This window comes from Anopheles funestus, chromosome 3RL (assembly GCF_943734845.2).
Source record: "Anopheles funestus chromosome 3RL, idAnoFuneDA-416_04, whole genome shotgun sequence".
In the NCBI taxonomy this organism is placed as follows: Eukaryota; Metazoa; Arthropoda; class Insecta; order Diptera; family Culicidae; genus Anopheles; species Anopheles funestus.
Genome location: NC_064599.1, coordinates 64,679,326 through 64,694,965, shown reverse-complemented (window position 1 = coordinate 64,694,965; position 15,640 = coordinate 64,679,326). Strand labels below are relative to the sequence as shown.

General features: G+C 40.1%; 1 long non-coding RNA gene across 1 annotated transcript; it reads right to left on the bottom strand.

The window, feature by feature from the left end:
• Positions 1-9,893: 9,893 nt before the first annotated feature.
• LOC125767556 (uncharacterized) lies at positions 9,894-12,476 on the bottom strand. The gene is made up of 3 exons (XR_007418809.1): positions 12,067-12,476; positions 11,682-11,980; positions 9,894-11,316 (listed from the first exon to the last, which is right to left on the bottom strand). It is a non-coding gene; the product is annotated as an uncharacterized LOC125767556 (long non-coding RNA).
• Between the last annotated feature and the right edge of the window lie 3,164 nt (positions 12,477-15,640).

The following is a 15,640-nucleotide window of genomic DNA, read 5'->3' as shown; positions in this document are numbered from 1 at the left end:
AGTAATGGGTCCAAGTGGTCAAGCGGAAATAAATGGGTAAACAACAGTCACAGTGTGAGCGAACCAGGTTCACAATCGGTTGTAATAAAATAAAAGCGTAAATTCAAAGCACTTCCTACCGGACCGGGCAGGGACGGGAACCGGCTGGATGCTGTACGTGTCGTCATCCGCCAGTGTGTGTCTCCCCCGAAGCGTAATGGTGCTCAACTACCGGATGAGAGTTCTGTACCACGACTGTACCGCGGGCGGGGAATAATGTCCAGAAAAGGAAGAAACAACAATACAACGAACGGCATCAAACATCAACACACTGTCCAACGGTGTCTGCCGGTGTGTGGATGGACTTTTGGGTGAAGGCATTCGCTTTGCTGGACGATTGTGTGTTAGTGTTGCGAAAGAAAAACAACACCGGCACGTCGATGAAATGATGCCCCGACCATTAACCGAGCACAGGAGCACATGAACAGAGAATGGGGTTATCGTCTAAAATAACAAAAATAGTCCCTTAAGTCATTTTCCTATATCATCAATAGAAATGTCTTTCGGTTTTGTGGACGGTTCGGTTCATCAGCGTCGGTTTGCTGTTAGTTTCAAGCCCGATTTTTCGATTTTTCGACCCACACAGTGGTGGACTTAGTGTTTGCTTTTCTCCTAAAACAATAGGTTTTTATGTAAATATTAGATGGAATACTTTTTGAAGTTATTCAAGTTGAAGTATTCAGTGTAAATGGTAGAAAAGTTCAATAGACAATAGATCTCAACACCATTTTACTACCATTTTAGCGGCTTGCAGAACTCATTTTTAAACGATTCTACTCGAGTTTTTATTTTTGGTTACTGCAGGAACTAGGGCATGCCTTTCGGATTTAAATATTCAACAGTAGATCATGATCGTCACATAAAATTACTAACAGTTTCTTCCACAGTTTTTCACCACCTGACCAATATGTTGTGGAATAAATTGTGTTAACTGACATTATCGCAGATATTGTGAAGAAAACAGCGTTTAAGGTGTTGTCCAACACCATTAAAATGGCGTTCTAATTGCTTACATTGGGACGGATTTTCTGCGAAGCTCATAATAAACAACCCAGAATTGATCCCCTCCCATATATACAACGAAATTTGTGAAGTTGTTACTGAATGTCCTCATGATTTTAGTAGGGTTCATGTTATCATAGTACACCTAGTTTTCATTTTTGGCCTCAAGGTTTTACATAAAAACCTTTCTTTATTTGCCGATGGATTATTTACTCGTAACACGTCCTACAAGTGATGTTTTGCAATATTTTTGTCAACAATGCTAATTTGCCCAATTTTTTGATAGTTATTTAAATTTGAAGTGAAAAAAAATTTGAACGAATACTAATGAAAGAAAGCGCCATCTGTGAGAATTTATTGGAAACTAACTTGTTGATTAAATATTCTTATTCATTACTTTTTGTTACGTTGTTAAACGATATAAGATTGAATATTTTAGACGTGGAGTTGCCATAAGTTAGATTTGAGAAAAGAGATTTGAAACTTAATACAAATAAATATACATTTCACAATGCGTGCTGTTGGTTTTTGCCTAGGTGTAATGCGGGAATCAGTCAAGGAAAAGCAACCATGAGCATGTCCATGTTTCGTGCGACATTCGATACGAAAGTTGACGGAACCGGGTAGATGACCATCTCGATCATGATGTGCATGTTACCTGCTTCTTGAACTCCCCTTTCCACGGTCATCCCAAAACGATACACAGCAAAACTGATCCTTCATGGCAATTCCGTCACACACGGAGACACATTTCCGCCCAAAAAAACGCGGGAGCCTCAAAATCATGTCGCTAACAATAGTGAAATGACGCAAAGGGAACAAAAAGTGCAAGACGCCCAACGTGGTTCCTTTTCATTCGATCATGAAAACGGGACGGTTCTATTCAAACGGCAGTATCACCTTCAGGGCAGTTTGCTGTCCGCACGTTGGTCGACGGTCGCTAACGTCGTACATACGCCGATCAACGCAAATATGTTCATGACGACGAAGTCGACGACACAACAAATGGTCCTATTTGGAGGTATGGATTTTTTTGTTTCTGTATTACAAAGCGTGGTCTTCAGCAGTATGCAAACACACTTCATTTTTTCCCTCGCAAACGTACGCATTTAGCTTAATCTATTCACCCTTTACAAAAACAACAAATAAAAAACAAAACGCGTGAGCTTGTGTTGCGCGTGAGAGGAATAGGAGGAGTGCAAAATCCGCCACATCTCCAGTGTCTAAACCGATTGTCGATGAAATTCCAATGGTCCATAATCACCTTAATTAATTTTCCAACGCACCACAAAATCTGCACCACACTGACCAAACGGAAAAGTGTTGCCCCAAGGAAAGGAAAACAACGGCAACAAAAAAAAACTTTGACACGAGAAAATGTTTCCCTCTATTTGTCTTCCATTACCTGCGCGTATGGTTGTGTAAAAGGGGTGGATGAACGGATAGGAAGCGGCACAACATGCATGACATTAGGGATCGGGTTGCTTTGGTTGGATTTTCCTTGCTCTCACACACGGATGCGTGTGTAAATTGGTGGTGAGGGGCAAACAAACAACAGCAAAAAAAACACACACTGCAACGCTTACTTCGAGAACGAGAAAGTAGCAGCTTACTATGAGTAATGAAACATTACACAGACGGTAATAAAAAAAAAGCCGTCCGAAGAAAAACTCTCATTGCTGCTGGTACACAGGGAGTTAGTTGCCTTTGGGTATTTCGAAATGGCACACACACAAAAAAAAGCGAATGGTCACAAAAATCGGAAAACTGCTGACACTTGCTCTAGACAAATGGACCCTTTTCTTCCCGTGCTCCTTGCTGGGAAGGAATGCTGAGATTGGATAATTTCATGTTTTTCTATCCCGAAACATGCAAAAAACACTCCCTTGGCCTGAACAAACGCCGGATGTTAATAAATTAAAGGATATCAATCATATGTCTTGTTGAGGAATTGAAACGAAATTCCATGATTTTGAACTTTTCTACGTCGTTTATTTAGTTTTTTTCGGTTTAAATTGGAATATTCAATACGTACAATGGATTATCAAATGCCCTTAGCATTTCCGCGTATTTAGGATCTTTAAATTATTCATTTTTATCAGTAATATGTTATTGTGGGGCTTTTAAATTACTAAATTTGTAATTACCGAACATAATGATTTTAAATACAATTTAAACCTCTACTTTTGGTATAACGGGATCTCAGAATAGCGCATTACATTTGATAAATATGGTCCAAATTAAACCTTTGTTTAAACTGTGTCGAACCGGCCAGACCTCCATGAAGTTTTTAGTAAACTCCTTTTCTACTGAAGGTGAGGACAAAAGCTGGACCTATAAACAATTGATCGTACGATACGATCATGTGAAAGTAGCAAAAGTCCTATTTCATTTCGAGATCGTCAACTGATACTCTGCTTCTTCGACAGTCAGTACATAAGTCAGTACATTTGGATGATTAAATGTTTTAGCAGAAGAATTACTAAGTAGTTAGGTGTAGTAGCTCTTTTTACATCTTGTTGTTTAAAAAAAGCGCCAGAATGTAGGCAATACAAATAACTACCTAGTATATACTAAAAATCTTTTAACTTTGATTGCTTTCTTTATCAGGTGTAAATAATAAATATTAATAAATAATAATAATAAACGAGGATAGATAAGTAAAGGAAGAGATTTTTAATTGTTAAAAAGCATCGAAAAAATAAATAAAATTATTACAACTTAGTTGTACAAATTTTATTTATTTTGTCGATGCTTTTTAACAATTAAAAATCTCTTCCTTTACTTACCTATCCTCGTTTATATTAAGCGGCCCTTTTTTCGCAACGTTACTTCTAAAACACAAATGCAGTGTCTTCTGTCGGGAAACAAAGTAATGTTTGTCCCATGTCCCTCATACCTTACATGAGACCGAAGTTAGCAAAAACGAAAGAACCACCTTGTCATTGTCATTGTCAGTGTTCACAGGGAAATACTTATATCGGGCTACCTAATCACCCATTCTTTCCTACCATTTCCCCATCGAAAAGTCCCGGGAAAGTGATATTATCTGCTCCTTGGAAAACACTGTTCCGTGTTCACAATTCCCACTACGAGATTGGTGGGTGGTTTGGAAACCTCCTACACCAGCGCCGAAGAGCCGCTCTTCTTCTTAAGGCCATTCGACTTTCGGTGGTAAAAACCCCGTTCAAACATTCCGTTGTTCCAATTGATTTTCGTATTTTCCCTTCACATGTTATTGCTTTATGTTTATCGCAGCATCCCCCCCCCATGTTCTGGGGCAGTGCGCTTGCTTACATCGAACCGTTTTATGACCGATCCGTACCAAAGTTACACTCATAAAACATTCGAAAGATGGCACTGTGCGTTGAAGGTGTTCGCTGTTACCATTGGACAAAATCTTTATCGAAGTAAAAACTTTTAATTTTAGAAAAATCTTGTAGATAAACTAATGATTTTTTTATTTAAATTTACATATATTTATACTTGATTATTGAAAAATAAATTTTAACATAAGATCCTCGAATCGACCACAGTTCCACTCTCCATACCCAAGCTGCACAAGCAATCTGTACATACGGAGCACATTTTCGGTAGAACACTTTATTTTTGCTTACAGTGGCTGTATTTTATTTTTTATTTTTTTGCTCCCGCATTGGAGTTTGGTTTTGTTTTTTTATATTACCGCACTGGCACAAGACCAGCAGATATATGTATGTGCATGATTGTGGCTCGGTTTTGTTGAGAATCCCATCCCATCGCACTGATTGTGTTTATTGCCCTTATTCGGTCGGTGATGGTTATGATTGAAGGCTATTCCGGTGTCATCGATACAAAGTGCCACAGCTACTGGCACTGTAAAACCACAAATGGGACGTCCCATAATCGAAACTGTCGCGGTATAATGCGTGCGAATAAAATTATCGTTAGATATGAATGATCGACACAAAAATACACAACAAGCTGGTAAGTTGTGGGGAGAGGGCAGGTTTTGGGCAGAAGCCGCCGTATGTAAAGTGGTGTGATCGTAAAGAGACGCTTTTTTCTCCAATGTTTTAGCTGAAGAATTGTTAAGCTAGTTTGGAACAGAAAGAGCTCTTTTTAGTATTTTAAGATTATTAGTACAGTTCTTGTACTAAAAGTTATACTTTTAGTAGTAGCGCCAGAATGTAGGCAATACGCAGTATAAGTGGAAACTAAATAACTACAAAATTCTCCAAAAACCTTAGACATATAAAAATTAAACAAAAAAATAAAGTAAGAAAATGGATTGCCATTAACAAAGGCAACACAACATTTGAGTGGATATTTGTCGAAAAGTCCAACATGTGGACAATGCACCGTGACAATATTCCGTCACTATTGTTTGCTTTCGATACAATAGATGACCTATTCGGTTCGGACCATCAGCGTCATCATACCGCTTATCGGTTCATCCTGTTGGTTGAGCTTCTGTATCTGGGAGGAAAAATATGGAAAAAAAGAAAAAAAAACAATATACACAGACAACGGCTGGAACAACAAGTTCCGATGTCGATTACAGTGGCAAAAAGAAAACCAAAACGAAAGCGACATTACCAAGAGTTGAAAACGAAAAAATAAGTAATACAAATCCAACACATTCAGGCCATGCTTATGTACACAGACCAATCGGGAAAAGGTAATAACGGCAGCGAAAGCCCACCCAACCCCAACGAAAACTGAAAGAATGGAAATCCGACCGACTGTCGTCATCAGTCCAGACTTTGCCTTTTGCTCGTCGATTGAATCGATGCCATTTGACAGATGCGTGGAAAGCGACCAAAAAACCCCACCGCCCCAACCGAACACGAGAAAGCAAAACAAATAAATAACAGTTTTTGATTGGAATGCAAACACCTGCCACCCGTGTATTGTACTAGAGTACATCCCCGTTTGCGATCATCTTTACTGGCACGGAGGCAAAACTTCAAGAGAAAACAAAACGCTCCACCATCGAAGACCGTTCCATCATCGTGATGTTTTTCCTAGATAAGCAATAACAAGAGAAAAGATCAACTGCACATCGACCCATACAACCTCAGTCTCTATGGTCACTATTTTTGGGGGGGGGGGGAACCCAATAAAGAAAGCTCGCCTTACCCGATCGAAACGAAATCAAAATAACAACATTCAACAGCCGGCTAAAATGAAGAAAAACATCATAACTTTTTCCCGAACCACAATCAACCTTCATTTGTATCTCTGAGTGGAGTAAAAAGGGGAAAAGGGTACCCAATGGGGTGGCTGAGGAAATAAGGAAAAAGCAAGAATGCAAGGTGCAAATTTTTCCGTCCGGAAGTTCAACAAAATCAACCAACATTGAGCATTGAGTGAGAGTTAGAGGCAGGCGGTAAACCTAACGAATGGGAAAACTGAACGTGACACGAAATAAAAATCGTGCCGTGCTTTTTTAATGGCTGCTTAGATTGCTTCCCGTGCGCTATGAATGTGATGTGTGAATGTTTTGTAACGAAAACCGAAATAAGAAGCGTACCATTTTAAATTATTGCCAATGTTAAGAATGAAATCAACCAATAAAATAATACAGAGTTATTTAAATGATAGAGAATATAAACTTTTAAGCGATTTTAATTAAGTACAAACGTATACTCATTATGACAGCTAAGCGATGATTGTTTTGATAAATTAAGCTGTCAAACGCATTCATCGTTTCGCTGTCAAATGCGTTATGTTATCATATGCCACAATTTTGCTATCATCTGCTGCGATCGTGTAATCACTTATAAATTTTTGGTTTCTTCTCTGTTTGTTTAGAAAGACGTTCGTTTTGTTTTATTATTAAAACATGTTTAAAAAACTGCTGCCATTTTGCTGATATTTTTCTTATAATTTCTAAAATACTTATTTTATTATATAATTGCTATTATAAAAGTTACACAAGAATTCTTCTGGTAAACAGGCATCTTACTAACTAAACAGATAAAACACAAAAATTTTCAACAACAATTAAGAAAATTTTTGTTCTTAGCTCAAAAAAAAAAAAAATTATGTACTAGCGTTAAAAATTTTTGAAGAGAATGTATACAGTATGACAATTCTCAAGCAAAACTTTTCCCCAAAAAACATTTTGTGTTCATTTTTCCCTTTCCTAGGAAAAAAAAACAATAAACAAAGAAGTTAAATAATTGTTGAAGCAAATTCTTGAGCGCACATTCAAATTCATTTTTTATGGTACTCCCCATCCAAACCATCCAAAACACGTCTTACACAACAAACCCAGTCCTTATACGCACCCTCGCCCGTACAACAAATCTCTGTTCTGCAACAAAAAACCCAACCCCATCGGATGAGCAGGGAAAGTATTTAAGACAGAACCAACACCCATTGTCTACCCAATCACCCCATCAACCGTACGGAAAATGGAGCGGGTGAGTAGGGTGGAAATTCATGAAAATTACCGATCGTTCAATTTATTGCGTCTGGTGCGGCAGTCAGCCGCTGGCGTCTTCGATTGTCTTCGCCAACCGCCGATACAAAACGGCGCGAAATGAACGCGACTGGCGGCGACATGGGCGGCACAAACCTAGCGGACGGTGGACGGTCATCCGGAAAGACACTCACACACACACAAACACACGCACCACAGAAGGAAAGCCGGGAAAACAACATGAATATCGATCGAAAATTTTCTGTCCACAGCTTTGGTTTCGACCGGTGTCACAGTGTGCTGGGTTGCGAACAGTAATCCAAGCAGGCGGCGAACGTTTCAACGCAAAGTGTGTTGATCAGAATGGTCAGGGAAAATCGGCAACGCAACGTGATCCAAGCAACACGGCGAAACGAGGGAAGGAAAAGCTTTCGAAAGCTTTTCCCGAAAGCGCGCGTCAGTACATAAGAAATCGAACTGCCGCCAGTACATAAGACGCACAGAACGGAGCTGACTGTGCTTTTTTATCGATCGCCCGCAGACCGTCGGTGGTTGAGTCGAGTTTTCCTCACTTCCCCGCGCACACCTTGTTTTCGCTTTCCCCCTCCAAGTTCAGCCCCCGGAACGCAAAAACCGAACGCTGGGCGAAGATTTTGCTACTGGTGTAGCCTTAAAGTAAACAATCTACGGTTGGTGTTGCCCTTCGCAAAATTTTTCGCAACACAACGTTGGGGCCCTTCGAGCAGACGCTTTTCCAGCTGCAGAGAGCGGTGAGAAACAAAAAAAAAGGAAAATAGTGGTTTAACAAAACGGGACGGGAGGAATTGTGAGGCCGGGAGTGGAGGGCAGAGATGCTAATGTATTTCTTCCACGATTTACGTGCACACGGTTGAGAGTGTCTGATTTTTGGTGCGTCTGGAAAATATATTCTTTTCCCGCACCTTCCAAGTCTCCCGGGTTTCCCGCTTACTCCTGCTGGAACGCACAACGGGATGCGTTCATGTGTGAATGATTTCTTCACCTATCCCTGGTCGGGGGTTTTTCGGTTTTTCAGTTTTTGCTGGTGTTTTTTTCTATTTATTTTTTGGGCATTTATTTTTCTTCCGTATCACTTTTGAAGCGGGGGCCCCAAACATAGGGGATAATTTTCCGGTGCGTTTTATTATTAACTGACCGTGCCCGTGCTGGGTGTGGTGAGGTAGTTCTCGATGGGCCGAGAGTTTTTTGATTGCGTGTTTGAACGGTTGGGCCCGCTTGTGGCGGGATATCTCGTACGCAAACCGTGTGCATAAATTTTACTTTTCAAGTGGATTTTTCTCTCCTCTTTTTCCTTTGGTTGGCGTTTTGGGATGTGAGGCTTTTTTTCTAAATAGATTTTTGGCCACACCGGGTCGAGAAGGTGCCTTTTTAAATACCTTAAATAAATAGCAGGAGAGGATAGTGCCCATCGTTTATGGGGATTTTTATGGACGGATGGATAAACCTCATTAGACTGTACGGTTTCTTGATGTTAGTACTGCCTCTTATTTTTTGTTATGAAAGATCTTTCATTCTTAACAATTATGCGTAATTGATGAAATAACAAATATTAGGGTTTCATAAAGCTCGATGGGGACTGTGAGGACCATTTCTTCTCGATAGATTATTATTTGTTTTGGGAGAAACTTAATGTTTTATATGCAAAAAATGTTAATGAGATGATCAAAGGGTTAATAATTTCCTGAAGCTACAATAATATTTTAGTTATTTTTTGTAAGTGCTAGTAGCTTTTAGCGATACAAAAGTGAGTGATCGTCATTTCATCACAATCGTCATCGCAATCTAAATCTGAACTACTTTTTGTTTTAAATTAACTTGCAAAATTTATTGTAAATTTGTTATTTAAATAAAATATCTATCACGTTGACTCAAAGTGTCTTCAAAGGAAAGTATTGTGGCCAGGTGTTCTGTCCGCGGTGTAACCCTCATACTCTTCTCTTCTTTCTTGGGACGAAGACATGGCCAAGTCGCTAGTCCGTTTCCAGGAATCTCGGCCAAGAGCTGAAGTCCTCCATCCACGGTTGAATCCGATCTCCGACAGGTTCAATCCACCTGTTCCTCGTACTCTCGTACTAGAAGTTGTAATAATACCCGTGGCTTCCGGAGTTGCGGATCGTCAACAAATTTCTACCCGTCAACATGCTCAGTAATTTGACATGTTAAGGGTCGATTTGCACACCGTTCCTAACAAAATCCTGTCCGCTCAATAATTATTGATAATTGGTTGGACTCTTCGCATGCAATATTCCCTAATGTGGACACATAATTCTTTAATCTGATTTGATTGCATTTGGCTTCTTCCTATGGGGATTTTTCCATAAAAGCATAATACTTAACGATCGCTGAAAATTTAAAAAACATGATGATTAATGCTAAGAAATGAACCCAATTTTGTTTAGTGGCGACTTCCCCGATGTAATCTTCAAACAATGATCAAACAAATAGTTAATGACTAAATTTGGATTTAAAAAAACAATAAATTCAATAGATGCATAATGAATTAAACAATCAATTTGAAAACATTTTAAGATACACCCTGAAATTTTGATTAAAATTTTATATTATCTCTCCCTTCCTGGACTTCACGTTTTCTAAGGTCACGACGACCATTTTTGGCTTACTAAACTTTTTTACTACGTAGCGGGATAATGAACCATTGCTACCGGGGAGGGTCCAGATGGGATTTGATCCACGGATCGTGTGGAAAGAACGATCGAAAAAACAATTAATTATTGAGTCCGATTCTTCCTGATGACAAGAATTTCTTCTGTGGTATAATCTGCACAATAAAATAACTTTATTTAATGCATTTTTACCATGGTACTAAGATAATAAAATTCTTGCTAACGAAACCGATCAAGATGAGACTTGATCCACGACTTTCGGGGTATGAGACCGAGCGTCAGTGTCACAAGACCATCGAGTTGTCCATGTTGAGCCACCCTATTAAGTCTCAATAAAACTTGTTCATCAAGACCACAAATTTGAATTTCTCCTAAACACACACATACACAACTTTACCGCAAAAGGATAATTGCTGTTAAGGATCGATGTCATACATAATTAATGTATTGACAATGCTCTACAAATGGTTTATTGATAATTTCCTTCCGTTCCTCCAAGTTCTTCAGGAAAAACTCCTACCAGAACGATTCATTTTACGCAAATTTAGTCATTGTTCGTGCCAAAAGTCTTCCACCAACAACCAACGGAACTTTTGTTACACAGTACACAGTGTACAAACAGAGTGGCCCGCCGGCATTCAACGCCCAAAACCGATTGAAGAAGTGTGTAATACGCCGTACGGGCGCGGGTAGCTTCTTCAAATTTTCATGCCACCAAGGATCAAATGTTTACCTTGTAATAAACGTGATTTGCCACTGATGTAGCCGCAACTTCTGCCATTGCCTGGTCCTCCTCCATGGAGGCCGCAAATGCGTAAAGCCAGCACCGGAATAGGTGGTATCTCGTCACGGCAATTCGATGTGAAAGGCAAACCAAATTCTACAAACCCCTCCCCCATCACGTCGTAACACCGTCGTAACGGAACCGTTTACCTTCTCTTACCAGTGTGGCCACAGTGTGGCGCTGTTAGATGCGCGGTTTTCCTAAGATGAATTTATAATTATGCATCCGCCAGCAGTATTTCGCATTGCACACACTGCCGCATCCTTGGGACGATGATGATGATGGAGAGTGTGCGTGTGTCTTTGGGTTTATTATTCTTTGTCTGTTTCCTTTTTTGGAAGGGAGTATTTTTTTTTTGTCTTCTTCATTCCACCAATTCCATCGGATTCGATTGTGTGACAGCCGTTGCGGGCGGGTCGCTGAGGATGTAAATTATAAATGAGATATTCTTGATGAAATTATGGAAATAACGGCGTTTAAAGTTTTTGGCATTTGTGTGCATGTGGGCTTTTTTTTTGTTGACTTGAGATACAACACATTTTGTATGCAGAACAGTGAGAATGCGTCAAAAATATAATGGAATATTACTGTCTTTTTTTTGTTTTTAAATTAGTATCAAAATTAGGTATATTAAAAAAATCTTGAAACACTTTAAGTAAATTTATTTCTTTAATAGATTGCTCTTCATAATTTTATTTTTAAAATTGTTTCAATTCTAAACCGACTCATTTACACATTTAAAATAACATTTTTTAATCTGTCTCCACTGTAAAAAAATACTAACTTTGTGACACCTGTGCTTACTAAACATGTCAATCTCCTCTATAAGCTGTAACAGAAGCTGAGCAGGCCTTGCACATCTCTGGTGCTACATCTCTGACAGACGACAAACAACAGCAGGCCGATTTTTACACAAATGCAAATGCGACAGCGAACAAGCACACCGACACCATTTTCGCTCAATAGCTCAAGTGTGACTGGCGGTGGCGGTGCTGATTTCCTTCACCATCACATCGTGGTCGGTTTGTTTGTTGATTGCTGGATGCGTTGGCTCAATTACTGCGGATCAAGGACGGGGGTTGCCTTTTTCGCAAAACGGGAAAAAGAATGGACGGGGTTATGCATCGCGGGGAAACAACCGACAGTGGAATCTGTTAATATCGCTTTACCGTATCGCTCCCCTCATATCGCTTTGCTGCATAACAGCGCATCCTATTGTTCTTAATTAAGGAAATAACTCTGAGCAGATTGTGAGCACATAATCAACTTGACGCAGGGGTGCTGGCAATTGGATCAACTTTGTGACGAGAGAGAGAGAAAGAACAGAAAAAAACATCGGAGGGATTTTTGCTTCTATGATGTGTCATTGATACAGTGTCATTTTGAAATTCTATCCGCAAGTTAGGCTGGGGACAGTTTGTTGCAGATTGTGTAAGAAGGACACTTTTTTTATTCATTAAGAACGCTCAGGCTGTGGTGCGGAGAAGATAGAAGTTAACAAAAATGTGTCAGCAGAAAATTAAAATCGTTTTAATGGAGAATATGATCAGATTTTGTGTCTGAAGTTTCCTGTGATAAGGCCCAAGATGTTGATAGAAATTTAGAATGATCAATTTTGTTATTCTAATCAACTCAATTAGCAGCAAATGGTTTGCTAACTACGTGGCTCACGTATTGAGTTCTTGTATGTTGTCGCTTTTTGATTAAAGACCTCCATATTTGTTTAACGACCTACTGGGTTACTAGATTTATAGTTATACAAAGTGACCAGCCATCACCACTATAGGCCGTTTCAGGTGTGAATTGATCTACGATCTCCGGTGTATTTGCTCGAAAGCTTGCGCATTGGACTACGGAACCATCACACAAAAATCCTGGAGTGATACAATATGACATAGAACTTGCTATAACTTGCTTATATTATTGAAAAATGCAAAACAATGTCCAAAAAAGCCACATTTGGCAGGATTTTATGCCAAAAAAGAAGAATTCAATATAAGAAATTGACATGCCATAGAAAAAACTTACCTTTTGCTTCCCATAGCTGCTGCCTTATGAACAACTCTGGAACTCTGCGAACTCTGGAGAGTATTCATGACTGAGACTTTGACGTAAATTACTCCGTAGTGCTGCATCCAGAGTTAACTCCAGAGTAATCTCCGATTTTGTCTCCGGATTCACCTTCGATCAGTAGACGGGCGCAGTTAGTTGAACTGTTTTGACAACAATTTCTAAAATTACTTTTCCAAGAAACCCCTTACCCCTTCCCACCGTTCTTTCATAATGTTACTCCGGAATGTCACGGAGTCGGATTATTCCGACTCCAGGAAGTTTGAGGATTTACCCAACATTACTAGATATCAGAGGATCTTGTGTTGCAGGATAGCTAACCAAACCTCAAAATTAATATGATATCGTCTGCAGCGATACTAAGAAATGTTAAATTTCCTCATGAAGATGCCTTCGGATGATATGATTTTGAAAATATTTTAAGACCATCCAGAAGGAAACAGCAGACTGCCTGTCCACGAAGATGCATAAGACTACTGCAGTGGGACAGGATCACGAATCATCTCTAGAGTAAGCGAGTTAAAAAATAAAGAAATTTAAATAAAAGTTCAACTATCCCGTCCTTGTCGTAAAGCCATATAAAGATAACTAAGTTATTACGGCTAAACGAAGCACGTGTTTATTCATGCATAAAGCTCAAGATCACAACTCGATCTGCGAAGGTTGGTATGATTGATTTAATCTTTTCAAATGTAATAAACCTTCCATTGATATTGGCCCCTGTGGGATATTTTTCCATATTTCATAAACTTGATTAACAAATGCTCAAAACACAAACACAAATCCATCTCGTCAAGGCCCGAGATCCGATTCGTTCCATGAGTGGCGTTTGGTCCACAATTTGCTTTGCTGTGAAGCATCATCCTACCGAAGGCATTCGTTTTGAAGAGCTCACATCCACACACACACACTTAACTTCCCAAAAACTGCAATAAACACTCGAATAAAAAAACAACTAGGGAACACCACTCGAAACACAAGCGCCTGCCGTTGGTCGAACGGAAAAGGTTGCGTCAAAAGTTTACGCTTTCCATTATCGTCCGGTAAACAATTGTTGTTTCACTGTACGGCAAACGGATGCCAATGCAATGGTGTGATACGGGGGATGTAGTATCATCATGTGCTCGGAAATTTTGTTACAACGCAACCCGCCCCCAAGGGAGACCTGTTTGCCTACAAGGTCGATGAGGGATGGCATCAACTGTCGATAATGGAACCGACTAACCAGGGTGGACACTCCGGGAACGGGTTGGAAAGCGGAATTTATGAATCAATGTTTGCACATTTCTCACGCGCTCTACACCACTTGTAGACAACCGGTTCGGAGGTGGTCCCTCTGTTTTCATAGCGAATGTACAAACTTTTCGTATTTCCTTAAGAGCGACCCTGCACGTTGGAAACGAAATAAAAAGCAGCTACCAAACAGCTGCTGATGATGATTTACGAATCAACATTGTTAAGTTTGTGTTGTTCCTCCAGTTGTTTGTTTGTTCATCAGAACTTGGTTCAGACGCAACTTCACAAAATGGGGGCGGCGGGCAGTTTGAAGTGAAGATAGCTCAACGTTTCGTGTAGATAATGAAGAATTTTCACTTCCTATTCACTAATTATATGTATGTTGAGTAGTGGAAAAACTCCAATAGCGTCATAGTGTCTATATCTTCGACACCTCCAGACACCACAACTCCTTGGAGTTCGTGAAGTCAATCAAAGGTATTGTGGAATTCCCGGACGCTAATTACGGATATCGGAAGTCTGTAAATCGTCCCATATGTCCTGCCCGGGTTTGACATATTGTCACCATCAGTTATGCACCATTAAAAGCGCGACCACCAGCAAGAACAGTCCACTGGAGAGATGGATTTCTTTTGCCAAATCCTAGGAAAAAAGCCGGCTTGGTTTGGTTTGAAATGGTGTCGGTGGCAAATTGATTTAATTGAGGAACAACGTTCACCGGCGAGCCGCCAATTTTTCCGGACGGACCAACCATAAAATTCCGGCACTTCGTTTAGGTGTGGAATCTTGATGCCAGTACTAGCCCCGTGTTTTTTGTTGCCTCTATTACTAGTGTGCTCTGTTTTCGTTCGTATTGCCCAGCGTAACAGCGCTATTTGGAATCATTTTGCAAGTAAATCCATTCTCACCGACGGTCCGATCGGTACCGTACAAACCGTACGACGAGCATCGGTCAATATCGACACCAGCTATCCTCCTTTGGCAACAAACGCTTTAGCAGCGAATGCGGTCCGTAAGCGTGTTGTAAAAAGGTAAAAATATTTGCTTATCCATCGAAAGGATTGGCGCCTGGTTGAGTCCTTTCTGACCGGGTGTTGGTAACAGTTTTTCTCGCTTCTGGATCTTTCGCGGTTCTCTAAAAACGGACCGAACTCCGTGGACGGCAATGGTGATGTTTCGGGATGTTTATTTGCTCTTGTCGGAAGCTATTTTGCACTCATCACACTCACAGGGTTTTTCATCGGCCAACGAAAGGAACGAACTTACCGTAGCAAACACATTGTTTCCGAACGCTTGTTGACGTAGATGAGTGTGGTCCGACGCATTTGGTCCAACTCTCGGCATCCAGACAGGGGCGAAAGAACCACTTTTAACGGAAGCTTCCGACAACTTTCCCAAATATACCAACACATGTTGGAGTTTGCGAACGTGTATCCC